Raw genomic sequence first — 12,823 nt, forward strand, 5'->3', positions numbered from 1 at the left:
CATAGGCTCTTTTAATTCGTAGGTTTTTGTTTTATAAGTTTGAAACTATATTTATTCTTTTCGTGTAACTTATTTTTTATTAATTTTTAGATTTACAAAGATAATAATTCTGTTATCATAGTATCTGTAATGAATTACAATATATTTTTTTCATCCTATTCCATATTCAAGATTTATTTTTTTGTTATTTAAATATTTGCAAATTTTTATCGAAAAGCCATTCAAGGTTTATGGTAATTAATATTAAAATTAAAGTTTTTTAAATATTAACAAACGTGAAACTGTATATAATTATCAATTATTATTATTTTTTTTTTTTTATTTCCTCTGACAGATGATCGCGAGTTTTCGACACGATCGAATTTAAGAGGATGCTGCCATTGTTCTGTTTTATCGGCTTTAAATTAGGTTAGGTTTACTTTTTATTAAATATACAGATTAAAAAATTCAACGAATCTTTTGATACAGGCTTTTAATCTCATTTTTATTACTTCTGTATTATTCTTTCATGTCATCTCTATTGGAAGCGCCATATTTTGTGCACAAATAAACTGCAGAACTTTTGTATTAAATAAGTATTGTTACGAGCTGATGCAAGAGACCGATAAGAAACTGTAATTTTTTAACTTTTATTGTTTTTTTATAGGAAATTACAGCGGTCCTCGTTCATTATTATCAGTACTTTAATTGTGGAGAAGGATTTTTCAATCTATGTAGAATAAAAGAAAAGCCCTTGAACTCAAAGTCGGTAAAACAGACATGGTCAGCATCCCCTTAAATATTTAATTTAAAAAAATCTTTCTGAAATATTAATTTTTTTCTCAAAAGTCATAAATTTATATAGTAATTTTTCAACTTTTATTGTTTTTTTTATACGAAATTACAGCGCTCCCCGTTCATTATTATCCGTACTTTAATTGTGGAGAAGGATTTTTCAATCGATATAGTTCAATAAAAAAAAATCTTCGAACTCAAAGTCGGTAAAACAGTTATGGTCAGCATTCCCTTAAGAGGACAAACGCGAAATATTCAGGAAGGAGTGACGAGAATGTCGGATGAGGGGACAAAGGAAAAAAGATAAAGAAAGGGGCGGAAGGATGCCGTCTCTCGCAATGTATGCAATTCGCGATGTTTATGCGAAGGAGAGAGAACGGCTCCTCTTCCCTTCTGGAAATAACGCCGATGGGAAGCGAGGGAGTGCGCTCGCTTATTGCCTTAAATTGCTAATTGGGCTCAGGACCGACGCTGCCTTTCCACGTTATGCAGTCTCTCTGTCTCTCTCTCTCTCTCTCTCTCTCTCTCCTTTCTTCAATTTCCCTTTCATCCACCCCGACTTTGACTTCCTATTGTCGCCGAGACCCTCCGGAGACGAAAGAGAGAGGGATGCTAAACCCGGTCGTTGCGTAAGGTTTGCGATGGAATTTCAGCGGTGCACAATTCTGTGACAAATTCGACGTCGACTTCTTTCCGGATTGAAGGCAGAAAAACAGTAGCGGGATTATAAGCTTGATGATTTAGGGCTATTATCACATCGAAAGCCCAAAATTATGACAAATTTAATTTATTGTGTAAAAGCTCATCTAAATAGAATTTAAAATAGTTATAAAAACTAGCAATTTTTAAATATATAATATATTTTTATATTTCACAATATACTTTTTCGTAAGATATTTTCTTTATAAATTGTTTTGCAAGAAGCTCTGGTATAAGAAAATTATAAATTCATAAATGAATTAAATCATAAATTTAAATCTTACAAGCCGTGCAAGAAAATTTAATTATATACATATTATATAAAAAATGCAAAAATATAGTGCCAAAATATTGATTTAGCGATAGTATAATACATATAATACATATTTTATATATATTATGACACCAATTACGCTTAATATCTTCGATAAAAATTATATTTATGAATAACTAAGATTAAATTTATTTACGATTATCTCGACCGCGACCGATAATTTTAATACGGTAACGATGAATAAATATATATGTTTATAATATATTTTTTTACAAGAAGCTTATTTGGTATAAGAAAATTATAAATTCATAAATTTAAATCTGACAAGCCGTGCAAAAAAAATTTAATTACATATACATATAAATAAAAAGTATGGTGCCAAAATATTGATGCTGCGAGCGATATAATACATATTTTATATATATTATTACACCAATTACGCTTAATATCTTCGATAAAAATTATACTTATGAATATCTAACTCAACGGAGCGATAATTTTAATACGGTAACGATGAATAATAATTAATGCAGAGCGACTATCGGGACGAAAGGAATGCGTTTCTTGATGGAAATTGCGCGTGCATCCTGTCCCGCGATAAAGGCGAGATCGTCGAAAAAAATTAGGAATATCATGGGTCGGGCGATTTCACAGTTCCACCTGCTGGCACCCGGATGTGCTACGTAACGAATCGCGCGTGTTTTTATATACATATGCGACGCGTTATCTCGCGCGTATTCTTGCTACCTCACACGAGCATTAATCCACTACGAAATTAGCATCGCGATTTCGCGAGCCGCTAATCAAGCCAGTGTCCAGCTTGCGAGGGTCTCATAAATATTTAAGATCCGGATTTGCTCGTCGGAAAGAAAATCGAATGATCGCTTCTTCCCGCAAATATTACATGTATATATATATAGATATTTATATTTTTTTTTTTTTTTTCAAGACTTGTCAAAATTAAATTTATTAACAAATTTATCATTTTCTTACACTGTGAAAAAAAATGTATAATGTATTATTTTTTCATTATTTATCATGTAATTTTACATATTTTTAATGTAATTTTAAGATTTTTTTACAGTGTATACAAAAGCTTCTTGCAAAAAATATATGCTGCGAAAAAAATATATCTTGCGAAAAAAAAATTATAAAATATATTATAAGAAAAATAATTATAAAATATAATTAAAAAATATATATATGTGTATATACATGTGTGTACACATATATGATATATATTCGAGACGATCAATTTCGTAACAGGTGATTTGGTCCCAATTTTTTTATAGGAATGATCTATATAATTAAGGATCTATATAATTTTTTTTATAGGAAGGACCTATATAATTTATCAAAGGTAATTTCGATAGATTAACCCTAGTATAATCATCTCAAGTTGATATATTATTTTATGATTCATATTAATCGATCGTATATAAGCTGCGGAATTTCGTAGAACGACTCATGAGAATATTTTTTTTTCTTTAAGAAAATATTTTATTAGACTATAAATATACATTTATACAATTTTATTGATATTAATACAATAATTATATAACATATATATTAGATTATAAAAATATTTTTTAAAGCCGTTCAGTTTATTTATTCGAAAATGTCGACCGAACCTTCGAGGGGCTTAATTGAGAAGTAAAATGTGCGCTCGCGTTTACGATCTTAATTCCCTGTTTGATTTCAAGGTGTATAAGAACGCCTATATATATGGTATAAAAGCATTCGAGGTGCATGTCGGATAAAAAAAACCGACACGGTCCGGGCCGTGTATAAGTGTATCGATCGTAAAATAGCTTGCTCGCAGAGAGACTTTTCGCGATCATAGGTGGTTCGTGCCGCTGTCACGTGGCAGCTGCTCCCTCCGAACAGCTGTTTTCGACGTCGCGCGAGCGCGAGGCGCATTGCTTTCTCTCGCACGCTGCCGATTTTTTTAATGTTCGCGAGAGGGAAAAAAGGGCATCGCGGCTCGCGAATCTTATCGGCGACGCATCGATTCTCGAACCGCGATATCAATTAGTCACGCGCATGCTTGTAATTATACACGTGGCGGAAGCGCATCCCCTTCCGTAACGCGAATTTTCCTTTTCGTCACGCATTTTTGGTCGGTCAATTTTTCGAAAATCAAAGCAGGTAACAATAGAAATTAGGACTCGCAATTATATCGATTAATTCGATTAATCGATTAAAATCGAAGCTATTGATTAAAATCGATTAATATTTAAATTAATATTAATCGATTTTTTTATTACAATCGATTAATTTATTACTATCACGAGCCCTAATAGAAATAATAATGTTGAGAAAAATATTTTCAATAAAATTTAAATTATTTTTTTATTTGCAAGAAATGTAATTAATTAAATCGCGATTTCGTAGACATTCTGTCGCGTGTAAATATATGTGAAAAGTTACGAGATGTTTCGTCAAAAGTTACGAACTGACAATAAACAATCGCCGTAAATCCTGTTTGCAAATGAAAACAAATATTTGCGGAGACATTTTTCTTTTGGAAAAAAAGGAAAGAATATTTAGAACAAACACGGCGGCATCTTTTCGGCGGCAATTTAAACTCTCACGGGCTTTCTCGAAATTCCGTCATTCAGGAATGTCGAGAGTGTTCGAGTGCTTTTACGGTAGTAAAATGTGTGAGCACATAATGACAACTTTTTCATCTTCAACCGAAAACAAATAGCGCCGTCGAGTCTGACTTTCGGTCACCGAAATGATCGGAAACGAAGTATATTAACTCGTTCTGTGTTTGCAAATGTCACGACTTTTAATACTTTTAATTGAATCTGATTTCTCTTTCCGGTATAAAATATATTCGAAGATCTTATAATTGTTGGTATAGTCAGGAAAAAAGAAGAAAAATTCTGGTTCTGTTTAAAAGCGCGATACTGTAAACGTGGAATGCTAATTGAGATTAATCGCAACTCCAATTAGCTTTTACTCGACGAAGAATAAAACACGAGACACAGAGAGCGTCGAATATCGATCAGCTCCGGCGTGAGCGATTTACCTAAATAAATTTCACTAAAAATACGCATTTCTGTCGTGACTATCCGCATAATGTCACAAATCAAAGTTTTGTGACAGGCATTCATATTATATTAAATGCAATTAATACATTTCTATTATAATATTCTTCAAATATATAATATTATATAATATAATTAAGTTATAATTAAATATATACATATAATTAATTATTTTATGATTTTATTATTATACAAAATTAAACAATCATATATAGTAGGCCAACTAAACGAGCAAATAAATAAGATGTAAAAAATTTTTTTTATTAATAGTTAAATCATTAAATTAACATTCCGTTACAGAATCGATATAAATTGTAAACGTTTCGACTGCACTACAGTCTTTATCAATACATAAAAATTAAATATTAAAATATAAAGTTAGATGTTAAAAATACAAAGTTAGTTAAATATTAAAATATAAAATTGAAACGATTCTTCGCTGTTGACCAATAGATATGCAAGGCGATTGGTCTGAGATGCCAAGTTATGCGATATTTGAGCATGCTACGGATATAATACGCGAATTAAATCAATGTCAGAAAAAATTAAAAAATCTTTCAACTTACATTATCGTTTTAACAAGTCCTTTTCCCCGATATTTCAAGTGTGTGTTGCGAAGTCTGAATACCAAATGTCAAAATAGAGAGCGTGATGTATTTATTTATTACCAATGTTTTTTCTAAATTATGATTCAGCAAATTTTTTAAGTATGTCAAAATAACTACTGTCTAACAATTCGGTGTCTGTATTTAAATTAATTCCATTTTTCTGTTCTTTAATGTGGATCATTTCAGATATTAGTCTTTTTTGGTAATTCTTTTCATGATCCATAATTTTAATATTGTCCCAGTCAAATGTATGTTGTTCGTTTAGAATGTGTTCCGTGATAACCGAATGTCTAGCAGAGTCTAATTTAATATTATTTTTATGTTCTTTAAGTCTCGTTCCTAACTGTCTTTTTGTCTGTCCGACATATGTGGCGTCACAATCGTTGCAATTCAATTTGTAAATAACGTTAGAATTCGTGGGGCAATTATTTTTGTCCTTTTGAACTCTTATGAAGTCATTTAATTTTTTAATGCAACGATATCCTACCACTACGTCAGGTCTTCTTATTGCTGAAGCAACTTTCTCAGATATTGATTCTATATATGGTATGACAAAATATTTAATGTTAGTATTAGTATTATTAGTATCTGTTATATTGTTATTATTAGGCTTGTTAAATTTCTTAGTTGAGAGATTTTTTAATCTGCGTTTTATTTCTGTGAAAATTAGATCAAGAGGATAACCGTTGGATAGCAAAATGTTAATAGCTTTCTCTATATTTTTTTTGTGAAATTGCGGATGTGATAGTAATAAAGCTCTATCTACCAAGTTATAAATTGTTCCTATTTTATGACAAGTCGGATGATTTGAAAAAAATGAAAGTAATCTACCTGAGAATGTCTTTTTGTGATACCAATCTAAATAAATTTTGTTATCTATTACTTTGATCATTATGTCTAAAAAGCTTATACAACGATTATCCTCCTTTTCCAATGTAAATTGTAGTCTATCGTTATAATTGTTGAATTCGTTCAAAACATATGTAATATTGTCAGCGGAAGTGCATAAAATAATGTCGTCTACATAACGGAAATAGAAAGTCATTTCGCAATTTAAATTACTAATTACTGATGTTTCCAAGTCCTGCATGACTATATCGGCAATGATCGGAGAAAGTGGGGAACCCATAGGAGTCCCATAAATTTGTTTGTAAGTTATGTTATTAAAAGTGAAAAATGTAGAAGTTAATATAAATTTTATCATACCTATGAATTCATTTTTGGGAATCTTTGTGTGTGACTCTATAAAATGCCATCTATTATTGATACCGTTTAATGCAAGATCTACGGAAACATTAGTAAATAATGAAACAACGTCCAATGAAGCTATTATGTCGGTATCTTGTATTGTTTTCCCTGATAGAATGTTGCATATATCAAAACTGTTATTTACAAAACTGTCCGCTCTAGGAAGGCTATCTTTTAAAATTTTATGAAAGAAAGAAGCAATATTATATAGAGAAGTATTTATTGAGGAAACTATTAATCTAAAAGGAATATTTTCCTTGTGGATCTTGGGGAGCCCATAAGCTTTAGGAAGAAGAGAGTCGCTTGAAAATAAATAATAATATTCTTTTTTGTTGATGAAGTCTTTTTTCAACCATTTTTTTAAACAAATATTGAGGTCTTTTTCTATTTTTGTTGATGGATTTTTGTTAATAAAAAACGGTCAAGACAATTCCAAATTCTCCAAAATCTTTTACCATCTTATATCTGGCAGGAGATTTTAAATCACCATTGCAACTCCTTTTCTTTGTTCAACCAAAAATTATATCTCATACATAAGAAAAAATTCCTATGGCTACGTAAATCGCATGAAACAGAGTACATTAAAAATATTGATCCTATCGAATTAAAAACAACATCTTCGACAAATATTGTTGATAACACTGTTTCTGCCAACAGTTTTCGTTATGCTACACATAACCCTTTACAACAAACTAACCAGAAATGGTTTATTAATTTGACTGATAAAAAAATTCCCCCCAATGTAACCAATCTATTACAATTGGGAGGTGAATTTAGTCTCCCAGTTAAATTAAATAAAAAAGTAGCTATACACGAATTCATCAAAGATATAGAAAGCAATTCTAACGGGATCAGAAATCTTACTTCGATTCGTAATGCTGCCATTCCACAATTTTCATTATTTTTAAACAATAACGACAAAAAAACGGACATACAAGAAAAATTATTTCACATGCATAAAGACACAATTAAATTCTGCAATCAAAATCCTAATATTTTATTTACCAGAGCAGATAAAGGCAGCATTACAGTCGCACTAGAAAAAGAATTTTATATAAAAAAAGTTGAGAGTCTCCTAGAAGACGATTCTACGTATACCATAGTTAAAAACAATCCATCAACAAAAATAGAAAAAGACCTCAATATTTGTTTAAAAAAATGGTTGAAAAAAGACTTCATCAACAAAAAAGAATATTATTATTTATTTTCAAGCGACTCTCTTCTTCCTAAAGCTTATGGGCTCCCCAAGATCCACAAGGAAAATATTCCTTTTAGATTAATAGTTTCCTCAATAAATACTTCTCTATATAATATTGCTTCTTTCTTTCATAAAATTTTAAAAGATAGCCTTCCTAGAGCGGACAGTTTTGTAAATAACAGTTTTGATATATGCAACATTCTATCAGGGAAAACAATACAAGATACCGACATAATAGCTTCATTGGACGTTGTTTCATTATTTACTAATGTTTCCGTAGATCTTGCATTAAACGGTATCAATAATAGATGGCATTTTATAGAGTCACACACAAAGATTCCCAAAAATGAATTCATAGGTATGATAAAATTTATATTAACTTCTACATTTTTCACTTTTAATAACATAACTTACAAACAAATTTATGGGACTCCTATGGGTTCCCCACTTTCTCCGATCATTGCCGATATAGTCATGCAGGACTTGGAAACATCAGTAATTAGTAATTTAAATTGCGAAATGACTTTCTATTTCCGTTATGTAGACGACATTATTTTATGCACTTCCGCTGACAATATTACATATGTTTTGAACGAATTCAACAATTATAACGATAGACTACAATTTACATTGGAAAAGGAGGATAATCGTTGTATAAGCTTTTTAGACATAATGATCAAAGTAATAGATAACAAAATTTATTTAGATTGGTATCACAAAAAGACATTCTCAGGTAGATTACTTTCATTTTTTTCAAATCATCCGACTTGTCATAAAATAGGAACAATTTATAACTTGGTAGATAGAGCTTTATTACTATCACATCCGCAATTTCACAAAAAAAATATAGAGAAAGCTATTAACATTTTGCTATCCAACGGTTATCCTCTTGATCTAATTTTCACAGAAATAAAACGCAGATTAAAAAATCTCTCAACTAAGAAATTTAACAAGCCTAATAATAACAATATAACAGATACTAATAATACTAATACTAACATTAAATATTTTGTCATACCATATATAGAATCAATATCTGAGAAAGTTGCTTCAGCAATAAGAAGACCTGACGTAGTGGTAGGATATCGTTGCATTAAAAAATTAAATGACTTCATAAGAGTTCAAAAGGACAAAAATAATTGCCCCACGAATTCTAACGTTATTTACAAATTGAATTGCAACGATTGTGACGCCACATATGTCGGACAGACAAAAAGACAGTTAGGAACGAGACTTAAAGAACATAAAAATAATATTAAATTAGACTCTGCTAGACATTCGGTTATCACGGAACACATTCTAAACGAACAACATACATTTGACTGGGACAATATTAAAATTATGGATCATGAAAAGAATTACCAAAAAAGACTAATATCTGAAATGATCCACATTAAAGAACAGAAAAATGGAATTAATTTAAATACAGACACCGAATTGTTAGACAGTAGTTATTTTGACATACTTAAAAAATTTGCTGAATCATAATTTAGAAAAAACATTGGTAATAAATAAATACATCACGCTCTCTATTTTGACATTTGGTATTCAGACTTCGCAACACACACTTGAAATATCGGGGAAAAGGACTTGTTAAAACGATAATGTAAGTTGAAAGATTTTTTAATTTTTTCTGACATTGATTTAATTCGCGTATTATATCCGTAGCATGCTCAAATATCGCATAACTTGGCATCTCAGACCAATCGCCTTGCATATCTATTGGTCAACAGCGAAGAATCGTTTCAATTTTATATTTTAATATTTAACTAACTTTGTATTTTTAACATCTAACTTTATATTTTAATATTTAATTTTTATGTATTGATAAAGACTGTAGTGCAGTCGAAACGTTTACAATTTATATCGATTCTGTAACGGAATGTTAATTTAATGATTTAACTATTAATAAAAAAAATTTTTTACATCTTATTTATTTGCTCGTTTAGTTGGCCTACTATATATGATTGTTTAATTTTGTTTAATTTATACGAGCCTTTCATTAATTAATTTTATTATTATATATTGTTTATATAATATATATTGCATAAGTAACATATGATATCATATATTAACATATGTTTATATTAATATATAATGCATATTATATAGGGTGTAACTGAAATAGAATATAAGAAATATAAGAAAATCTTTTTCAAAACAGATTATTAGATAAATATGTATTTGTTTCAAATAAATTATTTATTAAGCAGTATTGAAATAAATATTTATTAGTTTAATCATTCTTTTTCAGTGCATTAATATTTTTTATTGTGAATAGAGATATTAATCAGAGAAACTTTTATATTTCTTTTAATACCATATATGATTATCATATGATTACATAAATTTTCGAGATAAATTCTCTATGTATAAAAATATAATATAATGTAATATATTATATATTACATTATATTATAATATAATATAATATGTATATTAATATATATATTATACATATTATAAATAATATAAAAAATAATATACATAATAATATAAATATTAATAATAGTATATAATATGTGTATATTGTTATACAATTAAAAAAGCCTGTGTGTAATAAATATACAAACACAAAAATTATTATATAATATAAATTCTTATTTATTATTATATAAAACATTTTTTATTTATATAAATTATTACATAATAAATTAGTAATACGCAAAACCCATGTTTGCCATCTTGACATGAAAATCAAGAATGAAAAACGCGTACACGCGCCACTGACATTTCTGCGAGAAATCGGTGTTGGCGCCCGTGTGCGCCACACGTTCCTCTTATCTTTTTTCGCGTTTTAAGGTCTCTAAACGCGCCGCCGCGCCGCCGTAGCGGCGTCGGCGGCTGCTCGGGCGTTTTCGTGCGCGGGCGACCGAAAGGGGCCGCGTCAGTCGACCGGTCGTCCGGACGGTTTGTAGTACGCGGCGAGACGCGAGTCAGTGCGCCGTAGCTTTTTTCAGCGATAACGTTGCACGACGACGTCGCGGATCGAGCGTGAGCGACGCGTGCACGATTCGTTTACCTCTCGCGACGCGTCACCGTCTCCTCGAGGGACAGGAAACCGCTGACCAGATATCGAGGATAAATCAACTCAGCGGAGGTGGTAGGTTTTTTTTTCGACGGAAGTGCGCGAAACTATAATCGCGCGAACACGTGATGTAAATAATATGCGCGCTGCGGAAATATTTAGGAAATTTGTTCTCTCTTTATGTATATATATATATCTGTTGTCTCCTTCTTTCTCTCCGAACGACGTGCTTTTCCACATCGACGCGCAACGTGGCGCCAACGCAATTTCCGCGGCGTTTTCTCGCGATCGACGCGATCGCACGTTCGATTGACCACGCGATCATTAGACGCGCACGCGCGACGTTTTATTGTAGTTTTCCGCGAAAACAATTCGCGGAAGAGAGACTCGGAGTAGCGTGTTCTTTCTTTCTCTCTCTCTTGCTGGGACAGCACGTGGAGCAATTTTTTGCGCGCGACTGTCAAGTATCAAAAAAAATTTCTGATTTGTCATCACATGAGTCGCGCAGATATAGATACGAAATTTTTGTCACATATGAATGTGGAAGAATTATAATTATTATTATATATAAATTTATATAATAATTTATATTTGTATAATAATTTATATAATAATTTTAAATTTATAGAATAATTTTATTTATACAATAAATTATTATATAAATTTATATAATGATTTACGTTAATTAAATCGCGGCTTATCGAGCTCTCGTTTGGATTTCCCGCTAATTGTGACTGATTCATGAAGATATTGCAAAATTGAAAATAGTGTCACAGAGTCTTGAATTACAGACATTGTACAACTAATTGTAATCAGAGTGCAAAACTAAGTTATTTACTTTTCGATGCGCTATTCAGTCTCTTTGTCTGTAAAGAATTGCATTACAGAACGTGGAATTACGAGCAAATTAATTTAATTGCCTTGCTTTATAATTCACACGAGACGTGCGAAATGTGCAACTGATCTTTTCATCCAATGCTTTTTCTACTTTTATCTTGTCTATAAATTGAATAATTTAAGGTCATGATTTTGCATCCATTTATCTTAATCAAATAATATTAAAATAATCGTGCTTTTATATATACATTTGTATAACTATTTTAATGTTACTTCATTAAATAAATTATATATATATATATATATATATATATATATATATATATATAATTATTGCTAAATTATATAGTACATATAAAATTATTATAATTATATATAATACTTATAATTATTTTATATATATTTTATATATATAATTATATGTAAATATTATAAATAATATATTATATATAAATATATGTATAATTTATATCAGTATATTTCTAATTGAGTAATAAATTAATCAAACGACATCTGTCGACGTGCACTTAATCCTTCGATACATCTTTCATTTTATCTATAGGGTGAAAATTATATATGTATCTAGTAATTACATTAATTATTGATGTAACGAGCTTGTTTTGGTCTTCGAAGTACATGAAACAATCAATATAATTCCTCCAATTCTCTCGCGTGACTCCGATCGAGACTTGCGTTCAATTTTGCGAGAAGAGAGAGAGAGAGAGAGAGAGAGAGAGAGAGAGAGAGAGAGAGACATATGTACACGTAAAGAGAAAGAACAGTTCCTCTGACTCACTCGTCTCGTCGAGTCTCGCAGTTTGCCAACGTCATTAACCCGCTCTTTCTCGTCCGAAGATTAAAAAATAAAAATCGAAATGCATCTCTTCTACTCAAGAAAATCAGCCGATTCATTATCTTGAGATCTTCGAAGCAAAAATGCAAGTCTTCTCTAGTAAAATAATAATTATGCAAATTATTATTAATAATAATTAGGCACTTTAGATAAATAAGATCTGAAATAAAAATGGAGCTTATATATATTATTAAAAAATTGTAAGAGTTTGTCTTTTTTTATTCGATTTGTCAATCTCTAAAACATTT

At 30.3% G+C, this 12,823-nt stretch overlaps 1 protein-coding gene and 2 long non-coding RNA genes across 6 annotated transcripts in view; 2 read left to right on the plus strand and 1 right to left on the minus strand.

The window, feature by feature from the left end:
* The window catches only part of Imp (IGF-II mRNA-binding protein), a 135,235-nt gene that overhangs the window by 92,916 nt on the left and 29,496 nt on the right, over positions 1–12,823 (plus strand). The gene's annotated exons all lie outside the window — the stretch shown is intronic.
* Positions 5,044–5,552, minus strand: LOC146720319 (uncharacterized). The gene is made up of 2 exons (XR_014926125.1): positions 5,370–5,552; positions 5,044–5,307 (listed from the first exon to the last, which is right to left on the minus strand). It is a non-coding gene; the product is annotated as an uncharacterized LOC146720319 (long non-coding RNA).
* On the plus strand, positions 7,807–9,789 carry LOC146720320 (uncharacterized). Its single transcript, XR_014926124.1, has 2 exons — positions 7,807–9,463; positions 9,526–9,789. It is a non-coding gene; the product is annotated as an uncharacterized LOC146720320 (long non-coding RNA).

The sequence above is a fragment of the Nylanderia fulva genome, unplaced genomic scaffold, assembly GCF_048542155.1.
Source record: "Nylanderia fulva isolate GAGA-0341 unplaced genomic scaffold, ASM4854215v1 Scaffold71, whole genome shotgun sequence".
In the NCBI taxonomy this organism is placed as follows: domain Eukaryota; kingdom Metazoa; phylum Arthropoda; class Insecta; order Hymenoptera; family Formicidae; genus Nylanderia; species Nylanderia fulva.